Source organism: Phyllobates terribilis, unplaced genomic scaffold (assembly GCF_046119375.1).
Source record: "Phyllobates terribilis strain yellow unplaced genomic scaffold, ASM4611937v1 Scaffold_5__5_contigs__length_657084704, whole genome shotgun sequence".
In the NCBI taxonomy this organism is placed as follows: Eukaryota; Metazoa; Chordata; class Amphibia; order Anura; family Dendrobatidae; genus Phyllobates; species Phyllobates terribilis.
The window spans coordinates 621,370,242-621,384,782 of NW_027362765.1; the positions used below are offsets into that span (position 1 = coordinate 621,370,242).

General features: G+C 46.8%; 1 protein-coding gene across 5 annotated transcripts in view; it reads left to right on the plus strand.

The window, feature by feature from the left end:
• Positions 1-2,513: 2,513 nt before the first annotated feature.
• The window catches only part of LOC141273772 (catenin delta-1-like), a 124,263-nt gene continuing 112,235 nt past the window's right edge, over positions 2,514-14,541 (plus strand). For 3 of the 5 annotated variants that reach the window (XM_073686110.1, XM_073686112.1, XM_073686113.1), the window contains exon 1: positions 2,531-2,688. The gene's annotated coding sequence lies outside the window, so the exon portion shown is untranslated. Of the gene's footprint in view, positions 2,689-14,541 lie in introns of all 5 variants that reach the window. The other 2 variants (XM_073686114.1, XM_073686111.1) reach the window with 2 other exon arrangements.

The following is a 14,541-nucleotide window of genomic DNA, read 5'->3' on the forward strand; positions in this document are numbered from 1 at the left end:
ACCTGTGGCTGATATGAGGTGTGCCAGTGGTATATGTGTTACCTGTGGCTGATATGTGAGGTGTCAGTGGTATATGTGTTACCTGTGGCTGATATGTGAAATGTGTCAGTGGTATATGTGTTACCTGTGGCTGATATGTGAGGTGTGTCAGTGGTGTATGTATTACCTGTGGCTGATAGGAGGTGTATCAGTGGAATATGTGTTACCTGTGGCTGATATGTGAGGTGTGTCAGTGGTATATGTATTACCTGTGGCTGATATGAGGTGTCGGTGGTATATGTGTTACCTGTGGCTGATATGTGAGGTGTCAGTGGTATATGTATTACCTGTGGCTGATAGGAGGTGTATCAGTGGTATATGTGTTACCTGTGGCTGATATGTGGTGTCAGTGGTACATGTGTTACCTGTGGCTGATATGAGGTGTGTCAGTGGTATATGTATTACCTGTGGCTGATATGAGGTGTCGGTGGTATATGTGTTACCTGTGGCTGATATGTGAGGTGTCAGTGGTATATGATTTACCTGTGGCTGATATGTGAGGTGTCAGTGGTATATGTGTTACCTGTGGCTGATATGTGAGGTGTCAGTGGTATATGTGTTACCTGTGGCTGATATGTGAGGTGTCAGTGGTATATGTGTTACCTGTGGCTGATATGTGAGATGTGTCAGTGGTATATGTGTTACCTGTGGCTGATATGTGAGGTGTCAGAGGTATATGTGTTGCCTGTGGCTGATATGTGAGGTGTCAGTGGTATATGTGTTACCTGTGGCTGATATGTGAGATGTGTCAGTGGTATATGTGTTACCTGTGGCTGATATGTGAGGTGTCGGTGGTATATGTGTTACCTGTGGCTGATATGAGGTGTGTCAGTGGTACATGTATTACCTGTGGCTGATATGAGGTGTCGGTGGTATATGTGTTACCTGTGGCTGATATGAGGTGTCGGTGGTATATGTGTTACCTGTGGGTGATATGAGGTGTCGGTGGTATATGTGTTACCTGTGGCTGATATGAGGTGTCAGTGGTATATGTGTTACCTGTGGCTGATATGAGGTGTCAGTGGTATATGTGTTACCTGTGGCTGATATGAGGTGTCAGTGGTATATGTGTTACCTGTGGCTGATATGTGAGGCGTCAGTGGTATATGTGTTACCTGTGGCTGATATGAGGTGTGTCAGTGGTATATGTGTTACCTGTGGCTGATATGAGGTGTCAGTGGTATATGTGTTACCTGTGTCTGATATGAGGTGTGTCAGTGGTATATGTATTACCTGTGGCTGATATGAGGTGTCGGTGGTATATGTGTTACCTGTGGCTGATATGAGGTGTCGGTGGTATATGTGTTACCTGTGGGTGATATGAGGTGTCGGTGGTATATGTGTTACCTGTGGCTGATATGAGATGTCAGTGGTTTATGTGTTACCTGTGGCTGATATGAGGTGTCAGTGGTATATGTATTACCTGTGGCTGATATGAGGTGTCAGTGGTATATGTGTTACCTGTGGGTGATATGAGGTGTCGGTGGTATATGTGTTACCTGTGGCTGATATGGTGTGTCAGTGGTATATGTGTTACCTGTGGCTGATATGAGGTGTCGGTGGTATATGTGTTACCTGTGGGTGATATGAGGTGTCGGTGGTATATGTGTTACCTGTGGCTGATATGAGGTGTGTCAGTGGTATATGCGTTACATGTGGCTGATATGTGAGGTGTCAGTGGTATATGTGTTACCTGTGGCTGATATGAGGTGTCAGTGGTATATGTATTACCTGTGGCTGATATGAGGTGTCAGTGGTATATGTGTTACCTGTCACTGATGTGAGGTGTCAGTGGTATATGTGTTACCTGTGGCTGATATGTGAGGTGTCAGTGGTATATGTGTTACCTGTGGCTGATATGTGAGGTGTGTCAGTGGTATATGTGTTACCTGTGGCTGATATGTGAGGTGTCAGTGGTATATGTGTTACCTGTGGCTGATATGAGGTGTCAGTGGTACATGTGTTACCTGTGGCTGATATGTGAGGTGTGTCAGTGGTATATGTGTTACCTGTGGCTGATATGAGGTGTCAGTGGTATATGTATTACCTGTGGCTGATATGTGGTGTCGGTGGTATATGTGTTACCTGTGGCTGATATGAGGTGTCAGTGGTATATGTGTTACCTGTGGCTGATATGAGGTGTCAGTGGTATATGTGTTAACTGTGGCTGATATGAGGTGTCAGTGGTATATGTCAGCGTACTCTACTGAGTAATGTGTACGGGCTGTGGGGAGGACCTGCCAGGAGCCCATTCGCTAGGCTCAAGTTCAGAATTATTCCTCCCACACAATGGTCTGGTCACATGGTCATGACATCATCAGAGGTGGTTTCGTCCAGAGTGTTTTAGCATCTACCATTTAGTATCCCCTCCCTTATAATCTCCACCCCATCTTCCGCAAACTGAATAACGCTCTTTCTCATTGGTGTCTGGAGTCACTCATGGCGTCTGGGAATGATGATTGGTAGCCGTGAGGACAGGTGGTGACGTCTTGGCTGGGCCTGGTAGGGCGGGTTCGGTTCTTCTCTAGAATTCGCCTTGTGGTATTTGCTGGGAGTGACGTCACGCTCCGCCTTGACGTCGGTTGCGTACACGGAGGGTTCCTGAGTGGACTGTGCGTGCTGTGGGTCGCTTCTCCACACTTCAGCCGCGTAAGTGTCTTTGTTTTTGTGCATTTGGCGGAGGTGCAAGTGTTTGTTATGGATGTGACGGGATCTTGCGCTCCACACACAGGAGTGTGGACGTTACCGAGGCCTGGCAATGGTGTCTTCCCTTGCCGGTCTGTGTCCGCTCTTCTGCCCGTATGCGGAAGGGTCGCAGCTGTACTGCCGGCGGGACAGCTGACTGTGTGACGCGCTCACAGCTTTCGGGTCCTGCAGTGTCCTCCATGGCCGGTGGAGGTTCTCAATCTGGCGCCCTGCTGTTTGTGCGCCTGTAGTCCGTGGCCTGGTCCCTGGCAGGTGGAGGTCCGCAGTCTGGTAGCCTGGTCCCTGGCAGGTGGAGGTCCGCAGTCTGGTAGCCTGGTCCCTGGCAGGTGGAGGTCCGCAGTCTGGTAGCCTGGTCCCTGGCAGGTGGAGGTCCGCAGTCTGGTAGCCTGGTCCCTGGCAGGTGGAGGTCTGCAGTCTGGTAGCCTGGTCCCTGGCAGGTGGAGGTCCGCAGTCTGGTGGCCTGGTCCCTGGCAGGTGGAGGTCCGCAGTCTGGTAGCCTGGTCCCTGGCAGGTGGAGGTCTGCAGTCTGGCGCCCTGCTGCTTGTGCGCCTGTAGTCGGTGGCCTGGTCCGCAGTCTGGTGGAGGTCCGCAGTCTGGTGGCCTGGTCCCTGGCAGGTGGAGGTCCGCAGTCTGGTGGCCTGGTCCCTGGCAGGTGGAGGTCCGCAGTCTGGTGGCCTGGTCCCTGGCAGGTGGAGGTCCGCAGTCTGGTGGCTTGGTCCCTGGCTGGCGGAGGTCTGCAGTCTGGCTCCCTGCTGCTTGTGCCCCTGTAGGCGGTGGCCTGGTCCCTGGCTGGCGGAGGTCTGCAGTCTGGCTCCCTGCTGCTTGTGCGCTTGTAGTTGGTGGCCTGGTCCCTGGCAGGTGGGGGTCCGCAGCCTGGTTCCTGGCTGGCGGAGGTCCGCAGTCTGGCTGCTTGCGCGCCTGTAGTCGGTGGCCTGGTCCCTGGCAGGTGGAGGTCCGCAGTCTGGCGCTCTGCTGCTTGTGGGCCTGTAGTCGTTGGCTTGGTCCCTGGCTGGTGGAGGTCCGCAGTCTGGCGCCCTGCTGCTTGTGGGCCTGTAGTCGGTGGCCTGGTCCCTGGCTGGTGGAGGTCTGGCGCCCTGCTGCTTGTGCACCTGTAGTCGGTGGCCTGGTCCCTGGCAGGTGGAGGTCCGCAGTCTGGCGCTCTGCTGCTTGTGGGCCTGTAGTCGTTGGCTTGGTCCCTGGCTGGTGGAGGTCCGCAGTCTGGCGCCCTGCTGCTTGTGGGCCTGTAGTCGGCGGCCTGGTCCCTGGCTGGTGGAGGTCTGGCGGCCTGCTGTTTGTGCACCTGTAGTCGATGGCCTGGTCCCTGGCAGGTGGAGGTCCGCAGTCTGGCGCTCTGCTGCTTGTGGGCCTGTAGTCGTTGGCTTGGTCCCTGGCTGGTGGAGGTCCGCAGTCTGGCGCCCTGCTGCTTGTGGGCCTGTAGTCGGTGGCTTGGTCCCTGGCTGGTGGAGGTCCGCAGTCTGGCGCCCTGCTGCTTGTGGGCCTGTAGTCGGTGGCCTGGTCCCTGGCTGGTGGAGGTCTGGCGGCCTGCTGCTTGTGCACCTGTAGTCGATGGCCTGGTCCCAGTACTGCCGTGCCATCGTGTACACTCTTGTGTAGTTCTGATTGTCAGACTGAATGTGTCCAGGTGTGCTGGATTCATAACGTGACCGGACTTCCAGGAGAGTTCTGCTTCTAGAAAACCTTTGTCCATCGGCTTTGGTGAAATAAATATCAGTTCTTTACTCCAACTCACCAGGTCCAGCGATGAGACTGCACCGATCTTCCTATTATCTGCCGACATCACATCAACAGTGCTGCAGCCAATAAGTGAGCTCAGCGGCTTGTGCTGTCTCCTCTGGCCCACCACTGAGCTCATTGTATGTATAAGTGGTAGCTGCTATATTTCTCGTGGTGTCCTGCCGGCAGCATCCTAGGGAGCTGAGCTGATTCTATGGAAGAGACTGCACTTTTTAAGCTTAGGAGTCCTAGCTAGTAAATTACAGTGTTCCCTTTAAGATCTCGAAGTAGGACTGCCCTCTGGACTCCTTAATTTAAAGAGAACCTGCCATCAGGTTCATGATGCCCTAATTCTGTGCCACATGAATCATGTAGTCAGTGTCAGATTACTCCCTTGTTTGTTTTACTCTGAATCAATTTGTAAACAGCCAGCCTGGGATAATAAATCTAGGCTAAGTACTCAGGTCTGGTCCCGGGCTGGTTTCTTCCTGCCCCGCTCTAGTGAAATGTGTTGTCCACCAATTGGGTAACTCCTTGCACTGGTGCAGTTCCTGCAGTGTTGGTGCTGGGTCCCCAGGCGCTCGCTCGTGTGATAGCAGCATCTGATGGGACATTTCCTTCTGATAAAATTGATGTTCGATGACCAGAGACAATTAACAGCTGCTGATTGGTTGCTGCGCTCACATGAGAACAGTGCCGCACGTGATGTCTGTTTCAGGGCTGGGGCTGTTCTCTGCTCTTCTTGCTCGCCACGTTCCCTAATTTTCAATGCACGCCGACAGTGTACGCTCTTGATGGCTATAATAAGAAGTGAATTCTTAGCGCTGGCAAAGGAGCACATTGTCACTGCAATAAGGAATATTGTGCAGGGGGATACACAGGACTTTGTAAAAAAAAAAAAAAAAGTGCCTATTGTGCCCGGTGCCTTTTTCGCCTTCTCAAAACGCTCCTGCTGGCAACTCGGCTGCTTCTGCTGACATCACGTCAACAGAGAGGCGGCTTCTCTGCTCTGTTGATAGGGCAGGACTGCCGACGCCTTGCTTTTTTTAAGCCAGCTCCCACAGTTTGGCAATGGGGAGCCGGCTGTCGATCAGCATGAAGTTGGCAATCACGCCCCATCAACAGAAGTCCGGAAGAGGAAGACTTGCTCTGTTTACAGCGAGCAGCTGAACCACCGGAAGCAGCAGTCAATGACCGCTCTGTGCCAGCGCCGGGTACAACGAGTGGATGGAGCTTAGTATTAATTAAGGTGGATTCGATTATTACTTTTAACAGACATTTAGGATTATAATCAGTAAGCTTCAGACCACCCTTTTAATTAAGGGTTGTCCAAGTAGTAAACAACCCCTTTTATTAAGCTCTCCTACCAATAATTCTATCTCCTAAATCTTTCTAAATGTGGTGTAGTCGTTTTGTGTGGAAATACTTACTGGTGGCTGTCTTCCCTGGTTTCCAGCATTGCTCCCGTCCCCTTCTGGGTCACGTGACTTCAAATAAGACTAGCCGTATCACACAGGTCGCTTTCCCAGTGTAAGTAGCCTTGTTCTGAGGCTCTATCGGCTTACCTTGGCGCAACTAGCACCGCCCCACAGTCCCTGTGTGAGCCCGAACTTGCTCTACTCACAAGTGGACCCCATCGGTGTTGGAAATTGGGGAAGATGTTGATCTATAAGTATTTTACCACAACTTCAATACATCATAAACATGTTGGTATAATTTTTGGCTGGAGTGCTTCTTTAACTCACGAGTCTGTCCCAATGTTTGTATGTGTGGAGAGACTTGTCAGGCTAAAGGAGAAGCTGGCCAGTGACCAGCCTCTGATTAGTCAGCTGAGATGTATATTTCTTAAAAATATATGTAAGTGGTAGGTAGGCCTATGAGGTCCTGCAGCAAGTAGGACATTGACCACAAATTGTCAAGGTAAAATATTTAAAAACTTGCACTGGATATAGGCCTAAGGAAATTAAATGAGGACAGTGAGAAAAAAAAATAGTATACAGTCGGTGTTGTATACTGATTAGGAGTAAGGATGATAGTCCACAGGGGGTCGAATCGTGAGGGAGATGGGGCTTGCCCCTTGTTGAACTTGGTGTGTCTTAGGAGGGTAGGTACCGCAAGGTAAAAACACCCCTAGATAAAATAGATTAGGTTTAATATAAGTACAGTGGGTACGGAAAGTATTCAGACCCCTTTAAAAACCCAATTGAGCATCTCTGGAGAGACCTGAAAATGGCTGTCCACCAACGTTCACCATCCAACCTGACAGAACTGGAGAGGCTCTGCAAGGAAGAATGGCAGAGGATCCCCAAATCCAGGTGTGAAAAACTTGTTGCATCATTCCTAAGAAGACTCATGGCTGTACTAGCTCAAAAGGGTGCTTCTACTCAATACTGAGCAAAGGGTCTGAATACTTATGACTATGTGATATTTCAGTTTTTTCTTTTTTAATAAATTTGCAAAAATTTCTACTTTTCTGTTTTTTTCAGTCAAGATGGGGTGCAGAGTGTACTTTAATGAGAAAAAAAAAATGAACTTTTTACAATTTACCAAATGGCTGCAATGAAACAAAGAGAGAAAAATGTAAAGGGGTCTGAATACTTTCCGTACCCACTGTAGATGTTTCTATTAGGAAAGAATTAATTCTAGATATGCGTACTGGTACTTTGAGATGTATATTTCCTCTGAAATGCCGCTGTGTAAACCATACTTGACTGAAACTGTAGCTGTGGTTTGGGCACCATGAATCTGATGTCCTGTTCCCTTTTGAAAAGAACAGAGATTTAAAGGGGTTGCGCTTAAAATTAAGTCATCAGTGTCTGACTGGAGTCTGACTAAATGTGCACCCACCTATCAGCTATTTTTTATTTATTTATTTAACGTTTCCTCGATGGCTGGATGTGAACAGAGCTGCCCAGAATAGCACAGCTCTGTTCACTGTATAATAGGTGTTAGGAACTGCTGTCCTATTGAAGTGAATGAGTGAACAGAGCTATTATGTTCCTGTGATAGGTGTTGGACCCCCACTGAAATATTGATCTATTCTAAGGATAAATTATCAGTATAATAAGTCTGGACAACCCTTGTAATACAATTTATATAGGTAATATGGAGGAACATGTAACACATGGTTGCAGCATGTATAACTTGGCTGGAGAATAGACCTAATTTTCAAAAAGAAATTTCTACGTTTTCAGGAGAAAAAAAAACACTGCACAAATTTCATATTACACTTCCAACAAATAACTGATCGTTTTAGGGTGCCATTCACTGACTGCTAGATGTTTACATTAGATCATTAACTAGATCTTCTAACCCAAAGGGGTTGTCCACTTAGGAAAGTGGGATCCAAACTGTGTAAAATCACACACAACAGCTTCTCCCTATGCTGGTCTCAGTTATGCTGTGTCTGCTGCTCAGGTCTGTGTTTTGGCTGCAGCAGTGACAACTTGTCAGCAGTGTGCATCACTTCTCCAGCTTGTCACTGAGTGCACCAGCCAGGAGCGAAGGGTGTGACTGCCAGTATGTGATTTGTATACCTGCGATCATGTGCCGACTGGATGGGCACAGCCTCACTCCATACAAGTGAATACTGGCGAAGCGGAATGTGGTGCGGAAATGTGCAAATCGTCTCCCGGCACCAGAGAATCCTCACAACGCACAGTGCGTGCGATGTCAGGATTCACAAGCCTGCAGTCCCATATACTAACTACAGACTTTTAAAGCTCCTTTTAAAATATTGCTTGTTTCGGAGATTCTCTACATCTCTATCTTAAGGATAGGTAATCAATACCAGATCATTGGGGGTCCCAACACCTGGCGCCCCTACTGCTGCGCTGTTCTCGGTTTCAGTCAGATGTAATCTTTTGCTGAGCTGAATACGAAAGGATCTGAAGTACCTGGCTGCAGCCGCTAAAAAAATGTGGGACAGGTGCTTAATGAGGTATATAGTAGTCATATACCTTTAAAAGCAGCAATCTGAACTAGTTCTGATTGATGCTGTTTCACTTCTTAACTTTGCTCGTGGGAAAACCCTTTTAATCAACATTTTAATCAATAGATCTAATGAATAATAACTTCCACAATTGGCTGTGATTAAAAAAAAAAAAAAATGTCCTTGTGCTGAGATAATCTTATAAATGTGCCCCTGCTGTGTATTGTGTAATGGTTGTGTCTCACCATCAGGAACATGATCTGATCATACCACAGCTCCTGGGCAGGGGACGAAGGGAAAAAAGACTGATCAGCTTGGGATCACAAATGATTCTTTCTGAGGTAAAACATTGCTTAAATACAGGCAGGAAATGCTTTACATAACAGAATAATTTGCGACCCCTTGCTATATCTGTATCCTCTTTTGCTTCCTCCCCTGCCCAGGAGCTGTGGTATGATCAGACCATGTTCCTGTACGGTCAGACACAGCCATTACACAGTACACAGCAGGGGAGCATTTATAAGATTATCTCAGCACAGGAACATTTTTTTTAACACATCAAATTGTAAAACTTATTATTCCATGATATATTAATTAAAATGTACTTTATTCGTGGGAAAACCCCCTTAAAATGTAATCGGTCAGCAGGTTTTTGCTACTCCATCTGAGAGCAGCATGTAGGGGAGGAGACTCTGTTTCCAGCTATATATCACTTACTGGGCTGTTTGCTGTCATTTTGATAAATCACGGTTTTATCTGCTGCAGATCTACAAGTTCTCTGAAATGCAGAGCTCTATAACTCCACCCACATCACTGATTGATGGCTTTCTGTGTACACTGTGCATAGGCAGAAAGCTTGCAACTGGTGTTGGGGTTATACAGAAAAACCAGAGAGACAAAGCTTCAAATCAAGATCCACAAAATTACATAATATTGATAAAAAGGGGGAAATTCACAGTTGCAGGGAACAAATGGAGAATAAAAAAACAAAAGAACAAACGGGCACGAGCAAGGAACATATCAGTGCAAAATCCACATTGGATAATATCAACCAGGCTGCCAGTCAATCTGGAATTGATCCAAAGATGATACATAAATTGCAAATGCTTGGAAAACACATAAAGACTATAAGGTATCTGTGTTCAGAGTTCCAGTCATTATACTAAATCAATATATAAACAGTAGTCAGTACAGCCAAGCATGTAAGATGATGGACCCAATAAAGTGCATAAGCAGGAATAGTCCTAATGGGCAAAGGGGGAAACAGCCTGGAGAGTCACAGTAAATATCAGTTCCTTACACCTAAAGCAGATAACGTTCCTCACTGGCGCTCATCCCAGCGGTGTTGGGGTTTTACAGACCTCATGAATATCCTTGACTACCTGGCAGCAGAATTTACACATGAAAAAAACTTGGATTTCTCTGGAATAAGACATTGGGTTGCAGATATTATTGAGCTTCTTATTACTTGCATGCCCATATAAACAGCTTAGGAGAGTTGAACCTACAGACAGATTCCCTTTAGACGACTGACTGATGCATTTACGTTGTGGCATCGTGGTGTCACATCCCTCACAACATGATCACGGGGTGCAGATGGGATGCATAGATATAAACCTATACTTCTGATTTATCTGTAGGATATCAATCTCAGATTTGTGTTGGTCTGACACCTGTCACTCCCACTGATCAGCTATTATCTGTTCTGTATTGGCGATAATGAATGTGAGAGGGACTGTTCAGTAGAATGGGCGATAAGGTATTCCGGCTCTGTACATTGTTGACATCTGGCTGCCGCTGGAACAGATAACAACTTATCAGTGGGCGTGCGGTTGGACCTCACTGGTCTGATATTAATGACCTAACCCATGGATAGGTCATCAATCTGTTGGTCCCAGACAACCCTTTTATTCAGTCTATTCCATGATGGCTGTAATTTCTAGTTATTTTATTACTTCTGTGAAAACTGCCTCCTCATCTGCTCCATGCCAACCACTAAAGCCAGAGCCTCACTGCTAAGGCCTGCTGCACCATTTGAGAAGCATTGCACTAGTTATCCCTATGATTTGTCCCACTGTTCCTTGATGAATCCATGATCCTGTTGTACAAATGGAGTTATTTCTCTGTTTATCATGGACATTCTGCAGGTTGGACAGGGCCATTTGTCTGGGCCTTGAAGTACTCTTCTCCCCTCAGTCATTGGGGCAGTGCAGGGAGCTGTGAAAGGGAATCTGTCACTGGAGCCAAAACCCGTGCCTGCGCAATTCACCTTTTACGCAAGGCGCACGTCTTCCTGCCGTCTGTTCATTGTAGACCAGGGAACTTGTGCGCAGGCGCTGGAAAGTCATATTGAATTGTCTGCGCACAAGATCCCTGCAGTACAATGAACATAGATCGCAGGAAGGAGTGCACCTTGCGTAAAAGGTGAAGTGCGTGGGATTTGGCCGCAGCAGCTGCACGTCACAGGGCACTGTGACGTACAGGGGAGGGGGGAAACATTATAATTAACACAGGCGGAGATTTCTTACGGGCCCCGGGACAGGAACACCTCAGAAACTCGTAGGAATAAAGACATTTCACAGCAACAAGACCTCTAATATGAGGCATACAGTTAGGTATAGATTTACATTTCTATCACCTGTATGCCCATATTAGAGGTCAGATAAGTGTCAGGGGGTGAGTGATTCCCTTTAACCCCTTTCCAACCTGGCAGTAATAGTACGCACCAGGTCGGAAAGGCCAGTCCAGCGGTGAGCCTGCACTGAACCGGGCACATGTCAGCTGATTTATACAGCTAACATGTGCCCGCAACAGCCGCGGGTGGAATCGCGATCCACCCGCGTCTGTTAACAAGTTAAATGCCACTGTCAAAGTGTGGCATTGGCTCCGCCCATTGGTGACCCCGTCACATGATCGCGGGTCACCAATGGGTGGGCATGACAACCCGCAGCAGACCCATGTGGTTGTCATGTCTCAATTGCTATGAGCGCCACCTAGTGGTCGGCGCTCATAGCAAGTGAGCATTTCTACTGCATACAGGCGATCTGCTCGTCTCCTGTATACTGTCGAAGCAATCGGACAACTGCTGCTTCTAGATTCCTATGGAGAAAAATGTTTATTTTTTTTGTTTAAATCGCCCCCCTTTCGCTCCATTCAAAATAAAAAAAAAAAACACATACACCTAGTTGGTATCGCCGCTTTCAGAATCGCCTGATTTTATCAATATAAAAAAAGAATTAATCCGATCGGTAAACGGCGTAACGAGAAAAAAATTCTAAACTCCAAAATTATGTTTTTTTGGTCGCCGCAACATTGCAATAAAATGCAATAATGGGCAATCAAAGCATAGGATCTACCCCAAAATGGAATCAATAAAAAACGTCAGCTCGACGCACAAAAAATAAGCCCTCACCCGCCCCAGATCACGAAAAATGGAGACGCTACGGGTCTCGGAGAATGGCGCTATTTTTGTTTTTTATAGAAAACTTTGGATTTTTTTCACCACTTAAATAAAAAAATAACCTTTACATGTTTGGTGTCTACGAACTCATAATGACCTTGGAGAATAATAATTGCAGGTCAGCTTTAGCATTTAGTGAACGTGGTAAAAAAAAAAAAAAAACAACTGTGGAATTGGATTTTATTTTTTTTTTTGCAATTTCACCGCACTTGGAATTTTTTTCCCGTTTTCCAGCACACGATATGGTAAAACCAGTGATGTCATTCAAAAGTACAACTCGTCCTGCAAAAAATAAGCTCTCACACGGCCATATTGACCAAAAAATAAAAAAGCTCTGGGAACTAGGGAAGCAAAAAATGAAAACGCAAAAAACAAAAAAACCCAAGGGGTTAAGGGGTTAAAGTGAGTGCTGTAATCACTCCTCAGCACTGTGATTGGTAGGAAGTAGGGGTCTTACTGCTGGGACCTGTGCTGATATGCTTTACAGTGAACCTTTATCCAAATGGAGCTGCAGTATGCATGCCTGACCGCTGCTCCGTTCATTTCTTATGGGGCTGTCAAGTGCTGTGCTCTTCTTTTTCTGGCAGCCCTATAGAGAATGATTGGAACAGCGGTCGGATATCAGACCTGCCGCACCACTTAGAAAAGGGGTAAAGTCTCGCTTTCTGCCAATAAGTGCAGTTTGCGGCAGTGGGGCATCCACCAATTGGCAAGTTATCACCTAGCCCTCTGCCATTCAGTCATAGAGGTGTGTTGGCACAGATTCAGTCACCGCTCAGTATATAGTGAGCAGCTGCTTACATTCGGAGGCTGCCTGGAGGAACAAAACTAATTTTCTCCTGCAAGCCGGGAAGCTTTAGAATACTATTCACATGCAGATTAACCCCATTTCTGCAGGTTAGTAGTGTTTGTTTTCCCTTTAACATGAGTTGAAATGTGACTAATTCTGAACAAAACCACATCCCTAATTATAAGAGGATACTTATGCAGCCACATTATTTTATTTTTCCTCTTCAAAATTATTATTCTTAATGGATTTGTAGTTTGACGACACTAACCACTTCACGACGGGACCAATTTCAGTTTTTATTTTTCTCTTCCTAGAACCGTAAGGCTAAGTGCCCACGATGCAGAAATGCTCCGGATTTTTCCTGAGTGTTTCTGCATCTCCCTGGCAGAAAAAAACGCATGCGGATTGTACATGCGGATTGTACATGCGTTTTTCCTGCCAGGGACAAGCGGAAGTGAAGCGTTTTGATCATGCTATTTTGCATGCGGGTTGTCAAGCGCTTTCAAAGCGATTTTAGCTTCACTTGGAAAGTGCTTGACAACTTGGTCACAGTATATAAATCCATGCAACCGGCATGGATTTTATATAGTGTGACCAAGTTAGTTAAAAATAAAGATGGTAAAAAATAAATAAATGGTAAAATAATAAATAAAGCAAAAAATGTGGTCATGATGCACTGTTATGGAGGAGGGGGTCTGCTATTGACAATATTATAGGGGAAATGTCCCCCTATTCTGTATCTATACCCCCCATCCTGGTATATGCATGCCCCCATCCTGATATAAATGGCCCCCCCTTCCTGTTAAACTTGGCCCCCATTCCCATTTTGGTATACATTGTCCCTCATCCTGGTATGCATGGCACCCCTCATCCCCCATCACCGTGCACACAAAAAAAAAGGATTCTACTCGCCTCTCCTCTGTTCCAGCGCTGCGTACTGTTCTTCTGCCAGCAGCTGATCTTAGCGTGTGAGCCGTGCATGACGTCACTGCCATGCACCCTCAGACGCTGAGATCAGCTACCAGAATAAAAACTGCTCCCCAAGCCGGGACTATGGGCGTGGGGAGTAGTGACTATTCACTCTCCATAATAGATAGCTCGGCTATCACGTGTGCCCGCTATTAAAGAACATGAATATTCACTACTCCCAACGCCCATGGGAATGGGGAGTAGAGAATATTTATGTGCTTTAATAGCGTGCACACGTGATCACCGAGCCGCTGCAGGATGCCGGCTGAGATGACACTGTGCTCCCGCTATTTGAGAATGAATATTCATTGCTCTCCACACCCATGGGCGTGGGGAGCAGTGCAGCCGCCGTCTCCTGTGCCTCGCTCCATCGCCGCTGCCGCTTCCCCCCACCATCCACAGCAACGAGTATACATTCGAACTAGAAGACGCACCCTCCGCTTTCCTCCAAAATTTTGGAGGAAAGAAGTGCTTCTTAAAGTCCAAAAAATACGGTATAAAGATTCACCATGAGAATAACCCTTTAAAGAGAACTTGTCACCTTGGATGTAATGTTCTGCAGGTGAATAACATTACAATGCTGCCTGGCCACCTTCCTGAGAATGAGAATACGTCTAAGGCCATGGCCCCACTATCAGTATTCGGTCAGTATTTTTTTCTCAGGAGTGGGAGCCAAAACCAGGTGAGGAACAATCAGAGAAAAGGTATAATAGAAACAAGTCACCAATTCTGCATTTATCACCCACTCCTGGTTTGGTCTCCCACTCCTGAGAAAAAATACTGACCGAATACTGATAGTGGAGCCGTGGCCTAACAGGAGAGAGAGATCAATTTTTTTTTTCTCCCAGGAGCCACTAGCTTTCAGTCATAGCAGAGTGCACTGAGTGACTACAGTCAATATTCACTATATTG